The sequence below is a fragment of the Schistocerca serialis genome, chromosome 6 (assembly GCF_023864345.2).
Source record: "Schistocerca serialis cubense isolate TAMUIC-IGC-003099 chromosome 6, iqSchSeri2.2, whole genome shotgun sequence".
Lineage (NCBI taxonomy): Eukaryota > Metazoa > Arthropoda > Insecta > Orthoptera > Acrididae > Schistocerca > Schistocerca serialis.
Window position 1 is genome coordinate 660645632 of NC_064643.1, and position 16352 is coordinate 660661983.

Sequence of the window (16352 nt, forward strand, 5' to 3'; positions counted from 1 at the left end):
CAGCGTTCGTGCTGGACGTGCAGACAGCGTGAGACGACGCTTCATCCAGTCCCAAACATGCTCAATGGGGGACAGATCCGGAGATCTTGCTGGCCAGGGTAGTTGACTTACACCTTCTAGAGCACGTTGGGTGGCACGGGATACATGCGGACGTGCGTTGTCCTGTTGGAACAGCAAGTTCCCTTGCCGGTCTAGGAATGGTAGAACGATGGGTTCGATGACGGTTTGGATGTACCGTGCACTATTCAGTGTCCCCTCGACGATCACCAGTGGTGTACGGCCAGTGTAGGAGATCGCTCCCCACACCATGATGCCGGGTGTTGGCCCTGTGTGCCTCGGTCGTATGCAGTCCTGATTGTGGCGCTCACCTGCACGGCGCCAAACACGCATACGACCATCATTGGCACCAAGGCAGAAGCGACTCTCATCGCTGAAGACGACACGTCTCCATTCGTCCCTCCATTCACGCCTGTCGCGACACCACTGGAGGCAGGCTGGACGATGTTGGGGCGTGAGCGGAAGACGGCCTAACGGTGTGCGGGACCGTAGCCCAGCTTCATGGAGACGGTTGCGAATGGTCCTCGCCGATACTCCAAGAGCAACAGTGTTCCTAATTTGCTGGGAAGTGGCGGTGCGGTCCCCTACGGCACTGCGTAGGATCCTACGGTCTTGGCGTGCATCCGTGCGTCGCTGCGGTCCGGTCCCTGGTCGACGGGCACGTGCACCTTCCGCCGACCACTGGCGACAACATCGATGACCTCACGCCCCACGTGTTGATCAATTCGGCGCTACGTCCACCCGGCCTCCCGCATGCCCACTATACGCCCTCGCTCAAAGTCCGTCAACTGCACATACGGTTCACGTCCACGCTGTCGCGGCATGCTACCAGTGTTAAAGACTGCGATGGAGCTCCGTATGCCACGGCAAACTGGCTGACACTGACGGCGGTGGTGCACAAATGCTGCGCAGCTGGCGCCATTCGACGGCCAACACCGCAGATCCTGGTGCATCCGCTGTGCGGTGCGTGTGATCATTGCTTGTACAGCCCTCTCGCAGTGTCCGGAGCAAGTATGGTGGGTCTGACACACCGGTGTCAATGTGTTCTTGTTTCCGTTTCCAGGAGTGTACATTGTTTGTTCTCTATCAAATTTTTCATTTGCTAACTATGCCTATCAGTAGTTAGTGCCTTTAGTAGTTTGAATCATTTATTTAGCTGGCAGTAGTGGCACTCGCTGTGTTGCAGTAGTTCGAGTAACGAAGATTTTTGTGAGGTAAGTGATTTGTGAAACGTATAGGTTAATTTTAGTCAGGACCATTCTTTTGTAGGGATATTTGAAAGTCAGATTGCGTTGCGCTAAAAAATATTGTGTGTCAGTTTAGTATTGATCAGAATAGGTAAAGAGCAAAATGTCTGAGCACGTTCGGTTCTGCCCAACTGTTTGAAAATCAAATAGTGTAAGAGGTTTATCAGCACAGTAATTCATTAATTTTTCTAAGCGGTCATTTCAACCTAAGCATGGACAGTAAAAGCCAATTGCTGTAGTTATTGCAAGTATTAATATATTCCAATTATTAGTTAAACATCACTGGTTCATAAAAATAGGTTCACATTCTGTTGATCTGTTTGAAATAATAATCGTTAGGCCACAAATAAATAAAATTCAGTATAGCAATTAGAATGTCAAAGCTAGTGCAATCACGACTAGATTCCAACAGGCTATATAGTAATAATACATAAAAGATGCCGAAATGGATCCGAGTTCGAAGGAACCAATTGACTCTCGCAAAAAATTAGAGTATCAAGTGGTGAAAAGATTTTAAATTCTGAAACTTCTTTAAAGAACAGATGAATTTTAAAGCATTTGCGTGGAAACCTGCCACCCAAAATAAACTACTGCACGAGTTTTAAATCGCGCTATCTCCAACATACAAGCTACCTCAATGATCACTGACGAATAGCCAAGGCGGCTTGCCAGCACTTACAAGCCTTTGGTAGCAGACCAAATCCTACAACGAGCAGAAAATACATAACATTGACCACCATTGACAACATACATAACTCACGTATACAACATACACTACTCGGAAAAAATAGCGCACCTATTAAGATATCGTCGATTTTGATCCGATGACAGCTTGTACCACCTGTGGCGTAGTAGATTGTCTGAGAATGGTTTCAAAGTCGTCCGCCAAAAGACAGCGCCGTGACCACCTACCAGATCATCATCTGCGTCTACCATTTAACACGGAGTGCTCACGGCCGGAAAGCTCAGTATGGTGGAAACGTGTGAAGGAAGTATGGAACCACGCCAGAGAGACACACTCGTGTTTCCTATACTCAAATGAGGAAGTACAAAGAAGGTCAAATTGTGATCTTCCGATTGGCGGGAGGATCGTTTCGGACAATTGCCAGACAAGTGGGATGCACTGCGTCAGTTACACACTATGGTGCTGGTACTAGTGGTCACGTGAACATTCTCACACTCGTAGACGAGGTTCTGGATGTCAACTCGGCCCAGACTCCCGTGAAGATCGTCGTATTTTAAGAGCAACAGTGGCTGATGGTACGGCTACCACATCACGGAAAAGAGGGCTTGTGAGTTCAGACGTGTCTACACGAACAGTTGCGAAATAGTTATTAGCAGTGGACCGTTCGGCTCGTGGCCTCTAGCCCATCTGTTACTTACACCACGCCAAAGCATCGACGTGCCGTCGGAGGATCACTTGGAAGATGTAATAGCCCACTGTGGGCTTCAAAGCTGAGAGCAGATTCTGCCACAAACAAGTGATGCTCGTTTCCGCTTATGACGTAGAACCTGGTGAGTGCTGTGTTGTAGAGTTTGTCATCTTTTCGACGACTAGACTGCAGAGTGAGCACATGCATTGCCGCCAATAACGTGAGTATTGCACCATGGGTAGATGCTTGACACTTCAGAAGTGTGTGACTGCCTGCGCTACTTATCTGCAAATGTAACAATTTTATTCACTCCTAACACGCTGTTGCAACAGTAAATCATAAGTGAATTGGAAACCTCTAAAAGGATGTACAATTTCTTTTAGGCAGTGTATATGTATTTTCTGGGCTGTTCTGAAACCATAAGCAATGTCCCATATAAAATAATTTATTAAAATGTGTAAGTTAATTAGAACATGTAATCATATTCTCACATGTGAAAGATAATTGACAAAGTAATTGTGTTTAACATAATTGTGTTAAACACATAACAATCAGTGAATATGGCCTGCTCAGTAAAAGCATCATTCACACTGTAATTAATGGTGAGATCAGATGTTGCACACAAAGCGTTTCTCTTAAATGATGGGTATCTTTATAAACTATATTAGCTTTAATTCAACAAATAAAAATCGCTTAATAAACTATACAGAGAATACATTGTTGTATAGGGAAATCTTATGCTGTGTTAATTTTCTTTGTGGAAGTATAGTCTGACACATTTACATAATCAAAATGAAAAATGAACCATGGGATGGTTCTGTTAATGGAATATCTCCAGAGGTGATAAAAGATAATGTCCTCCACTACCATACAGCACTCTGTTTGTGAAGATTACGTGAACAGTTCATCCATTATAATATATTATGATTTGTGCAGTATTATTTAATGATACTGGCAGTGTAACTTCTAAAGTTTTTATGACATCACTGTTATTAAGAGTTCATTTTATGCACATCAGTGCTATAATCACATTGGTGCATGTTTTTTTTTCTTTTTTCCTCCACTAACCTTAGCCAAGCGACTCACACCCCACAGTGCCAGGGAAAACCCACTGCTTCTCGGCTACTGTTCACCTACCTGCAGCTACACAGTTAGTGGCTACCATGGCTGACATGGTCGGCTGCCCCAGCATGGTTCATCCATCACCTAGGCCCTCTGTCGAGCCTGTACTTACAAATCCACGATTTCAGTGATTTCACCCAACAGCATATGCACCGTGTCACAAGTTACCTGAGCTGAATGACTCACGTATTAGGAGGATAATATAAGTAGTGGGACAAAGCTGATTCTGAGCAACTTACGATATCAAATTGACATGCTGATTAATTGAGGTGATCAATTGAACCATCTCTTCCTCCCTTCTGGCCTTAACCTATCTTTTGATAATTCATTTATGACACCTGGTGGTTCATTTAAGACCTCCTGGGGATATTCCATCCTTTTAAGAGATGCTCACACCTCAGTGATTGTGGACGCCTTTAAGGTGCGAATCTCGTTTACTAGGATCTAGAATCCAGCAGAAGCATTCCTTCCTGTTGGGAAACAGAGCTCCTCACTGTCCATCGAACTGTTGCACAGTCTCCCCCCCCCCCCTCCCCACCCAAGAAGGCCTCTGCCATCTGACATTTTGAAGGAACAAGCCTTCACTATCTCTGGCGCGAAAACGTCATGGTGTCGCAGAGCACACGAATCGCCGAGTCGTTTCATGAGTCCACCTTGAGTGTGACACTGGAGCAGTTTTCTGTGATGGAAGTCAGAGTGTCAATTGAAGCACTCTGCCTGATACGACATCTTGACATCCATACACATTCATTTGATCCAGTAAATGGAGGATCCAGCTGTATCAAGCTTCCTACTGATATAGCTGACAAGATGGCATGTATTAATTTCAAAAATGAAACCGACAAGGCTACTTTGCTTTTGATCATTCCTGGCTTACGAAAGAAATCCATAAGGATCATCTGCAGCATCCAGATAGATACCTAAGGAGTATAACTTTAATGATATTGAATTCCCCATCAAGATCCAGGACATAAGTAAATATGAGATACAGAATACCGGAACATCAGTTCATATTTCTGACCATGAGAAACGGAGTTCAGGTGAGCAGAAAAAGCAGGATGAATATATAGTCGTCAGATTCCTCCACTTATCAGATTTTGCCAGTGAGCGTAACATGTATGTGCATTTACTGCTTTTCTCAGATGAGGAAAAAGAGAAATAAGGCAGATATTATCATGTTTGTATTAAGGACATGTCTTACATACTTACATCCCAAACGAGCAAACACGGTCATAAACTTTGTAGTTGCTTAAGGTGTCTCAGTGGCTTTTCCTCAGACAAGTTAGTTGCAGAGAATATAGTAGACTGCGCTTCTAGGAACCCAGTAAATGTTATTTAGCCTATAGAGGAAATGAATTTATAAAGTTAAAGAATGCTCATCACCCGGAGCGATGCCCGTTTGTGTTGTATGCCGCCTCGCTGCTACGACCCGTTGTGGAGGTGACCCTACAGTCTCACATAATACCTTCACAGAAAAACACGTCACTTTACGTCAGTTATAATCCTGTGCCTTGAATTCTCACTGAGTGAAAAACTTTCATGGGAGGGTGCCAGGCCTTACAGCGTCAACACTCTCAAGACCAAATCGAAGGGGAACGATGATTTGTACAATAGCATGGCTGACTTTCATATTTGTAGGCTGCCGTTAGATACAAAAGCAGAAACTCCGTATAGCTTACAGGGAAGTTCCCTTTCACCGCCCATAGCACATGCAACTTGAAGTATCAATTACCTCAACTTGAACCCGTCTTTTTTCATAACTCTGTGTGGTATGACACTCACTTCCTTGTTAATCACTAGGCTGATTTCTCTATGGAGAAGAATCAGGTCTGTGCCCTGCCTGAGAGTTTGAGGAATATATTTAATTCTCCAAGCGAATGACACAAAGAATTACCCTTCCCTTTCTTGAGTCGCTATAGTTCATGCAGGCGCCACTCCAGAAACTTGATGAACCTCTGACCCAGAAGTTTATGCACATCACTCAAGCTGCATTCCCGATGAGACAACATTCAACTTTTGGCTTGGAAAGCGGTTTCTCCATACGAGTAACGAGGGCATTCTCTTGCATTTGGCATGGGAAACCTACCCTAAAGGGCGGAAGAATCAGCAATGATCAACGGCATGATGATGTAACAGGCAATGCAAACCACTTTATTCAAGACAAATACTGTGTGTCCACAGGACATAAGACCTCTAATGAAAATGTGACATGATGGTGTCTAGGATGGTTCTGCAAAGGGAGGTCAACATGCGTCTGGGCGCCGAATGTCAGAAGTCTGATAGTGATAAGGAAACTAGAAAGAAGAAAGCGCTAAGGCTCAGTATAAATATAGTGGGAGGGGGAGTCAGTGGTTCAAATGTCTCTAAGCACTATGGGACTTAACCTCTGAGGTCATCAGTCCCCTAGACTTAGACCTAATTAAACCTCACTAACCTAAGGACATCACACACATCCATGCCCAAGGCAGAATTCGAAGCTGCGACTGTTGCAGCAGCGCGGTTTCGGACGGAAGTGCCTAGAACCGCCCTGCCACAGCGGCCGGCGGGAGGGGGGTAAGTGAAATGAAATGGAATGAAGAAAAGGATTTCGGGTCTGATGATTATAGGGTAATATCAACAGCACCGGATATTGGTGCAACGGGAGTAGCACAAATTATGAATAGGAAGGTAGGGGAAGGAATGTGTTACTATCAACAGCTTATTATTATTAGAATCGACAGCAAACCAACACCAACGGCAGTTCAGATATATATGCCGACGTCGCAAGCAGCAGATGAAGAGATTGAAAAACTGTAAGAGGATACTGAAAGCGCAATTCATTAACTAAAGGTAGATGAAAGTCTAATAATCATGGAGGACTCGAATGCGTTTGCACCGGAAGGAGTAGAAAAAAAGTTATGGGGGAATAAGGGCTTGGTGCTAGGAATGAAAGAGGGGAAAGACTAATTTGTTCTCCTATAAACTGTAGCTAGTAATAGTGGATACTCAGTTCAAGGATCACAAGAGGAAAATGGCAGGCATACACGAAGGTTTTGGTGAGATTACAGCATGGTTAGGCAAAGATAAGAAAATCAGACTCTGCCCTGTAAGACCTAATCAGAAGCAGATACAGTTTCAGATCACAATTTCTTAGTGATGAGGAGTAGTCTGAAGTTAAGAGATTTGAAAGGAAAAATCAGTGCTCATAGAAGTAAGATATGGGAGTACTGAGGAATCAGGTGATAAGCTTTAAGTCATCTGAAAGTATAGATAATGCGATAAGGAATAGGGCGGTAAGGTGAAGAGAAATAGATACATCCAAAAACGCCCATCGCAGTAGCTAGAGAGGAAAACATAGGTGCACAGAAGGTAATTGAGAGCAAACTATGAGTAACACAAAAAATACGATGGTTGAATGAAAATTAATGCCTCCACTTTCGTTAAATAGGTTTGGATGGGGATATTCTAGTAAATCAAATGCAGAAACAACCCCTGAAGGGTAATGATGTCCCCGCAGATCGTTTTTTATTATCGGGAACAGATGGAAGTCAGATGGTGCTAAATTTGGACTGTATGGAGGATGCCTTATGGTGGTGAATTTCAGTCTCTGCAGTTCTCCTGTGGTGTCACGTGAAGTGTCTTGTTTGGTATTATCATGCTACAGGTAAACATTTCCCTTTTCCTTTCACGTCAACTTAATCACCATACACTGCTTTCATTCTCTGATGAATCTCCTCTGGGGTGACACCTTCTGCTGTCCTGAATTCAATGCTTAAATCGCATTGACCGACCGTCTGCGCAGGGTCCCATACTTTACTCTGTAACAACACAACAGTTCATTGCTAAGGCTTCCCGCCAACTGGAGGTGTAGAGAAGAGGCTATGGAGCAAGCCAGCACCTGCCGCATACCGATGTTGTCAAGTGTTGAAGAGTTAAGAAGGTGGAGGCATTACTTTTTAGTCAACCCTCGTACGCGACTGGAACAGGAAAGGGAGGTAATGACAGTGGCACGTAAAGTGCCCTCCGCCACACACCGTTGGGTGGCTTGCGGAGTATAAATGTAGATGTAGATGTAGACTTCAGCTGAGCGATGAAAGAAGTACGAATCAGTTCAGGGATGTTCAGGAGTACAGAAATGCAAGTCACTTTGAAATGAAATAAATTGGAAGTGTAGTGAAGCTATGACCAAAAAGCTGCAGAAAAAATGTGAAGATGTCGAACATGAAATGATTGAGGGAAGGACTGGCTCACACAGAAAAGACAAAGGAAACTTCAATGAAATTAAATGCAAGGGTGGTAACATTAATAGTGCTGTGGCTAAAACAGAGGAGAGGGCAGATATGTGTAAGGAGTACACTGAAAGTCTCTCTAAGAGGAAAGAATAGTCTGATGTCGTAATACCAGAAGAAACAGGAGCCGATATAGAAAAAAAACAGGGGTTCCGTTTTTAACACCAGAGCTTGAAAGGGCTTTGGAAGACTTACAGTCGAATAGGGCAGAAAGGATAGACAACAATCCCATCATAATTTCTAAGATCATTGTGGGCAATGGCAAAAAAAAGTTATAGACGTTTGTGTGTAGAATGTATGAGTCTGGCAAATACCATCTGAGTTTCGGAGAAAACATCAACATAATTCCGAAAACAGCAGAAGTCGACAAGTGCGAAAATTATCACTCAGTCAGGGTAACACCAAATAGATCCAAGGTGCTGACAAGAATAACACGCAGAAGATTGGGGAAGAAAACTTAGGATGTGTTAGATAACTAACGGTTTGGCTTTAGAAACGGTTAACGCACCAGAGAGGCAAGTCTGACATTGCAGTTGATCATGGAAGCAAGACTTAACAAAAATCAAGTCATGTTCATAGGATCTGTCGACCCCGATAAACCGTTCGACAACGCCAAATGGGGCAAGATGTGCGGGATTCTAAGAAAAGTAGGCGTAATATGTAGGGATATACGGGTAATGCACAATATGCACATGTAGCAAGAGGGAATAATGTCAACAGGGAATGTAGAACGAAGTGCTCGGATTGAAAGGAGTCTAAGACAGGTATGTAGTCTTTCACCTTTACTGTTTAGTCTGTACATCGAAGCAATTACGATATGAAAGAAAAGACCGAGAGTGGAATTAAAATTTATGGTAAAAGGAAATAAATGACAAGATTTGCTGATTACATTGCTATCCTCAGTGAAGCTGAAGATGAATTAGAGGATCTGCTGAGTTAAATGAACAGTGTAATGGGTATGGAATATGGACTGAGACAAAATCAAAGAAAGAGGAAAATAATGAGAAGTATCAGAAATCAGAAGAACGAGAATGTTAAAATCAGGATGAGTGATCAAGAGGAAGGTGAAGTTATGGAAGGTAACAAAATGACCTGTGATGGTAGTAGCCAGGAGAACATCAAAAGCAGACTAGCATTATCAAAAACTTCATTTTTGCGCATGAGAAGTCTGCTAGTAGCATACATAAGCCCTAATTTGAGGAAGAAATTTCTGGGAATATATGTTTGGAGCACTGCAGGGAAACACGGAATGCAGGAAAACCAAAAAAATAATCGAAGCATTTATGATGTGGTGTTACAGAAGAATGTTCAAAATTTGGTACACTGATAAGATAAGGAATGAGAGGCTTCTCTGGCGAACCAGTGAAGAAAGGAATATATGGAAAACACTAGCAAGAAGAAGGGAAAGGATTGCAGGACATCTGTTAAGTCACCAGGAAGTAACATGCATGGTATTGGAGGAAGCTGTATAGGGTAGAAACTGTAGGGGAAAACAGACATTGGAATACACCCAGCAAATAACTGAGAATGTAGGTTGCAATTGCTACTCTGAGATGAAGAGCTCGACACTGGGGACTAATTCATGGTGCGCCACATCAGACCATAGAGGAGAGGGATGATTCAAAAAAGAAAAAAGTCTCGATAAAACGGCTAAACTCAACGAAAGCACGTTAGCAGATGACACAGCATTTCCCAGTAACCTTACAGGTGATGCATTTTGGATGCAGAGTGTGAACATGCATTTAATGTCTGGCAGAAATTCAACTTCTCCACCTTAGGAGAGTACACACAGCCTTACATGGACGCAGAAGTGTGCTGGCTCACAGATGTTTTCGAGAAATTCCGGAGTCTATGCGTGAGTATATATTATATTTTCTAGATCCCCCCTAACCCCCCTTCCCCCCCCCTCCCCCGCTATAATACACAGCACTTGGGTTGTCTGCTGATGCTATGCTCAAGAAAACGAAGCACAGCATCGAACTGTTGACTGATGCTGCCATGCTTCTTTTTTCTGAGAGATGCATCTGTGAAGGACGTCGTCAATGTATTCATAGGCATGAGAGAGCAAATAACTCATGTCTCATGTAATATTGAGAGGTTCGCTGCATCCCTTGATTCAAGTTCAATCATGTACTTGAATGTCAATAACCTATGTGGGCGCGCCATGCTGCGACCACTTCCGATTGGCGAGTTTCGTTGGGTGCCCCAACCAAAATGCAAGGGATTTGGTGACAAAATCGAGGGCTGGTTCTGATTTGGGGTGTGTGGTAGAGGCAGATCTCTCATGCCGCATTAGTTTGCATGATGTGCAGGCTGATTTGCCTGTGTGTCCAGACTAACTAATTCCACAGGGAAGCTCCACCCCAGAACTGATTACAACGCTGGGGAATAAGTGGAGATATATCATTCACCAGCAGTGTCTCAGATTGGAGATGAGGCTGTTTAGTATTTCCTAGACTACCTCTTTCAAGGAATCCCCCGGGTTCAAGGAGTATATAGATCTGTATATGACACTGAAGGCTTCCACAATGTATCACTTTGAGAAAGTTTCTTATATTAATGAATAATAAAATTTTTGGGAAACCAATGGAGAATTTGGGGGAACATAGTGCAGTTTTGATTATAATCGGATTGGATGGCGGTTAAGGGGCAAGAAAGTGCATTGCGAAACCAAATTTTAAATGGGTCGCAGTAGTTAATGTTAGCTTTGCTTCTATGGCGATAACGAAAGTTGCAGTACACTTCACAAAGCAGTCTGCTGTGGCCGAGCGGTTCTAGGTTCTAGGTTCAGTCCGGAACCGCGCCGCTGCTATGGGCACAGTTAGGAATCCTGCCGCTGGCATGGATGTATGTGATGTCCTTAGGTTAGTTAGGTTTAAGTTGTTCTAATACTAGGGGACTGGTGACCTCAGATGATAAGTTCCATAGTGCTTGGAGCCATTTGAACCATTTTGAACACATCACGAAACCTATGTATGCGAGGATGTGCATACTATATATGTCCAAATTCCACGTTTAACGTTTTCACTCTGAGTTTGCGAAACATCATGATTGTAAGTTACGTTTATGGTTAAAGTTAGTTTCATCTATTGACTGAAGTACAGTGATCCATATGACGTAATCAGGTGCCACAGTGAAGAATTCGACACTTCTTGATGCACGGCCGCTGATCTCTTGCAATCTCTGGCGCAATGAATGTCGTACACGCCGCAGTACATCTCGTGTAATGTCGCCGCAGGCTGCCACAATACATTGTTTCATATCCTCTGGGGCCAGCCCGTTCTCCTGATCTCACACCTCTGGACTTCTTTCTGTGGGGTACGTTAGAGGAGAATGTGTACCGTGATGTGCCTACAACCGCAGAGGATATGAAACAACGTATTGTGGCAGCCTGCGGCGACATTACACCAGGTGTACTGCGGCGTGTACGACATTCATTACGCCAGAGATTGCAATTGTGTGCAGAAAATGATGGCCACCACATTGAACATCTATTGGCCTGACATGTCGGGACACACTCTATTCCACTCCGTAATTGAAAACGGAAACCACGTGTGTACGCGTACCTCACCCCTCATGGTAATGTACATGTGCGTCAGTGAAAAAGACCAATAAAAAGGTGTTAGCAAGTGGACGTAATGTGCTGTTCCAGTCTCTTCTGTACCTAAGGTGCATCACCGTTCCCTTTGGATCCCTACGTAATTCGCTGCTCTCCGATACACACGATCGAACACCGGAGGAGTGGTACTCAAGCGTCAGCTTTAGGTTACAATATCTCCGGATGTAATTAACATTTTACAATGCAACAAACGGCACTGATTACGTATTTGTTTATATGTTCAGATGTGCTAACAAAACTAACGTGGTTCCATTTAAAAAAACGTAGGTTTGTGTTAAAAAACATACTTCCGTGCATTTTTGTATGGTTTGTATTAACCAATTACACTAGCCCCTTTCCTCAAGTTCGGTCTGTGGAATCGGTTCGTCAGTATTTGATGTGGTTTACGAAATATATCCAGCGGTAACGTTAGGTGACTCACCCTGCATATACTCAAATTGCACGTAATCAATATAGAATAGTTTTAAGTTTAACCTCCTGGTAGCTGTCTAACTAGTGAAAGTTTCTTTGTTATTGTTTAAAATAAGCATCTATGCGTTGAATATTATAAGTACAACTACATGGTACCTCAAGAAACTAAATTGTATCTCAAGATTGAAACTGCATCTGTGATAACTGAGTAAACGAGGAAACTCGTTACCTTACGTTGGTCTTGTTCTTACCAAAACCAATCCCATCGGATTTTAGACGAAGGATGTGCTAGACACCAATTATACTAGTTTTCAGCGTAAAGGTGAAGTTTAAAACGGAAGATAACAGAATATATAGAATGGTTGCATGGGAGTACACCAATCGTGCAGCGCAGATTGGTTGATGACAGAGGAGGCAAGTGACCGTGTCTACCTCCAGAGACATATAAAAACATGTTCAAAATTATATCAGCAACAATGAAGAAAACCACGGACATAGTCTTTGGACAAAGCTGTTTACTATCAAGGTGGAAGCAGGGAGAAAAGTAATCATACACAAATGAAGTAGCAATTATTTTACTTTTTATCAAACTTGAAAGAAATTTTACATTTTTATAGGACGACACATCACTAAGTTCACAAATCTCTTTCTTTATCCGATGGAGACCAGGACACCAGGTACTGAGTAGCAACAAACTCGAAGATTCATCATACTAGAATCATTGCGGTGAAGCAGCAAGGAAACAGTTATTCTCGTTGATGTGTAGAGTCTATGAGTCTGGCGATATTTCACCTTACTTTCGGAAAAACAACATCCACACAGTTCCGAAGATTGTAATAGCCGACAAGTGATAAAATTACCTCACAAATAGCTTGAAAGGCATGTGACCAAGTTGTTGATGAGAATAATAGGCGGAAGAATGGATAAAAAACTAAGATATGTTAGATGATGATCAGTTTGGCATTAGGAAAGGAAAGGCAGCATAGAAGTAATGCTGACGCTGCGGTTGATAATGGAAGCAAGACACGGTCATAGGATTTGTTGACTGGGAAAATCATTTGACAATGTAAAATGGTGTAAGACATTCGGAATTCAGAGAAAAATAGGGGCAAGCTGTAGGATTAGACGGGTAATATACAAAATGCACGAGAGCCAAGAGGGAACTATAACAGTAGAAGTCGAAGAATTTCGTCCCAACTATTCAATCCATGCATCGAAGAAGCAATGACAAAAAAAAAAAAGAGGTTCAAGAGTGGCATTTAAATTAAAAGTGAAAGAAGCAATGGGATCGAAGAAGCAATGACGGAAACGGTGCTGACATTGCTGTCCTGAGCGAAACTGATGGAGAATTTCAGGATCTGTTGAATGGAATGAACTGCGTAATGAGAACAGAGTACGGTTTCAGAGCAACCGAAGAAAGACGAACGTAACGAATAATAACAGAAATGGGAACAGCGAGGAACTTAACATCAGAATTGATGATCACGAAGTAGATGATGTTAAGGAATTCTGCTATCTAGACAGCAAAATAACCCACCACAGTCGGAGCAAGAGGGACATCAAAAGCAGAGCAGCACTGGCAAAATGGAGATTTCTGGCCAAATGAAATGTTAGGCTTTAGTGTGAGGAAGAAATTTCTGAGAATTTACATCTGGAGCAAAGCACTATACAGTAGTGAAACACTGACTAGGGGAAAATCTAAACAGGAGAGAATGGAAGCATTTGAGCTGTGGTACTACAGATGAATGTTGAAAATTAGAGGAAGTGATAAGCAAGGCATGAGGAGGTTCTCTAGAGAATCGGAGAGAAAAGAAATATATGGAAAACACAGACAAGAGGAAGACACAGGATGGCAGTACATCTGTTAAGATATCAATGAATAACTTCCATGGTACCAAAGGAGGTTTTAGAGTGTAAAAACCTTAATGGAAAACGAATGTTGGAATATACGCCGGGCAAGTGCTACTCTGAGATGAAGACGTCGGCACACGAGAGGAGTTCGTTGCGGGGCGCATAAACACTTTAAAACTTGCCTTGAGGCATGTGGTAGTCGGTATGGTGATCTCCTTTATCATTGTAATGCACGTTGGTTGTCAAGAGATAATGCTGATTCTTTGGTTGATTCGAGGGAGGGGACCAAGCAGCAAGGTCAAGACCCCATCGGCTTGGAGAAGGAAGTCGGCCGTGTCCTTCCAAAGGAACCAACCTGGCATTTCTCTGAGGTGATTTAGGGAAATCACGGGAAATAGTAATCAGGATGATTAGACGCGGATTCGAACCACCGTCGTTCCGAATTTGAGCCCAGTGTGCTGACCAATGCACCACCTCGCTTGGTAGGTAGGGGTAAAGTGTTACGTCGATTCTTAGAATTAAGATACGAAACAGCATGGCTAATAGGTGTCTGCCTTTTCCTCAGCTGCAGGAAAATACTTGGATTTGTAACTTCGCTTCTCTTGCTGACTTCAGCCACTTGAACGAACCAAAGAGGGGTGTCATCAAAGGAGATGAGTACTGTAATTTCGTCTATGGACGAATAAACTATTTGAGGGAAACGCTGTGCATTTTCAGAAGTAATCGCACATATGTTTCGATACGTAGAAACACTCTCTACTGTGTTTCATCTCTTAGCAACAGCATAGTCAGTGGTTGTCAACGATGTTCCTAACACGTACGAAATTGTAGAAGACAAATACAACAGCAAAGGAGAGATTTCTATAAGAATGTTCCCTAAATAAAATTTATTTCGTTGTAAGCAGTTGCTGGACGGTTCTTGTATATGTTCAGTTCGGCGTATTTCAATTGTTTTCTGATATGAAATTAGCAAAGTCAAATTCACGAAGCACTTGGTCAGATCACGACCTAACATGCAATCTTGGATTACGAATATCTTAAACATTTCGTCGCAACATTGACAAACTAGGTAAAGAGAATCGAAACAGAAAATCTGGAAAAATTACCACGTAATTGTTCTCTACAGCTCTGCTCTACAATGTAGTCGAAGCTGTACTGTGTCCTGTTCTATTTACATTACGATACAACTTTTACTAACATTAAACTAGAATGTTGGTATGTTTTCCCATTGTATAGAGCTAAAAACAACATAATCTTTGCGTATTATGCAACTGGAACGGTAAGTATTAAAATTATGGTATCCGAGACGTCAGTTGTGTTTCCTGTCTTTGCTGGAACGCTGCATCCCGCGTGCCTCCTTCCCTGCGGCAGCAGTGAACAGGGCAGTGACGTCATGAGTTGACTTCTTCGCTGTGAGGATGAACAGCGCTGCCGGCACTGCCTGCCCTCCACTGCAGTAGATCCCCTTCCGCATAGTGCGGCTAATGAACCACTTTGAGCGGCTGCAGTAGGTGACCGAGAATCAACGTGGCTTTCCCTCTTTTTCTGAGTGATCATTCTTCTGACTGGTTTCAGGCGGCCCTCCAAGAATTCCTTTCCTGGGCTAACCTCTTCTTTCTGGAGTATCACTTGTAGCTTACGTCGTCAATTATTTCCTGGATGTGTTAAAATCTCTGTCTACCACTACATCCACTAAAATTTCTATCCTCCGAAGTTCCCTCTAGTAGGTTAACAGTTATTCCCCGATGAACTTTACCTTTTTGCTGTTAGTGTTTCCTATACATTCCTTGTCAGTTCTTCGGTTAGCTTCATCGTTTCTCATCTCATCAGTCAACCTATTTTTCAACATTCTTTTGTAGCATCACATCTCAAATGCTTCAATTCCCTTCTTTTCCGGCGTTCCAACAGTCCATATTCCACTACCTTAAAATGTTGTGCTTCAAACGTATATTTTTTAGAACTTTATTCCTAAAATGAAGGTGTAGGCTTCTCTTGGGCAAAAATGCCCTCGCCAGTGGTGGCCTGCATTTTATATCCTCCTCGCACAGTCTGTCAAGGGATATTGTGCTGCCTAGGTTGAAGAATTCCTGAACTTCATTCACTTCGTGACCATCACCCTGAAGTTATGTTCCTCGCAGTTCCCATTTCCGCTACTTCTCATTACGTTCATATTTCTTCCATTTACTCTCAATCCACATTCTGTATTCGTTAGACTGTCCGTTCCATTCAACTGGTCATGTAATTCTTCTTCAGTTGCGCTGAGGATAGCAACTTGAGCAGCGAATCTTATGCTTACCATCCTTTGTCCGTAAGCTTTAATTCCACTCTCGAACCTTTCCTTCATATCCGTCTCTGTTTCTTATTTGTGTAGACTGAATAGTACGGCGAAAGACTATATCCCTGT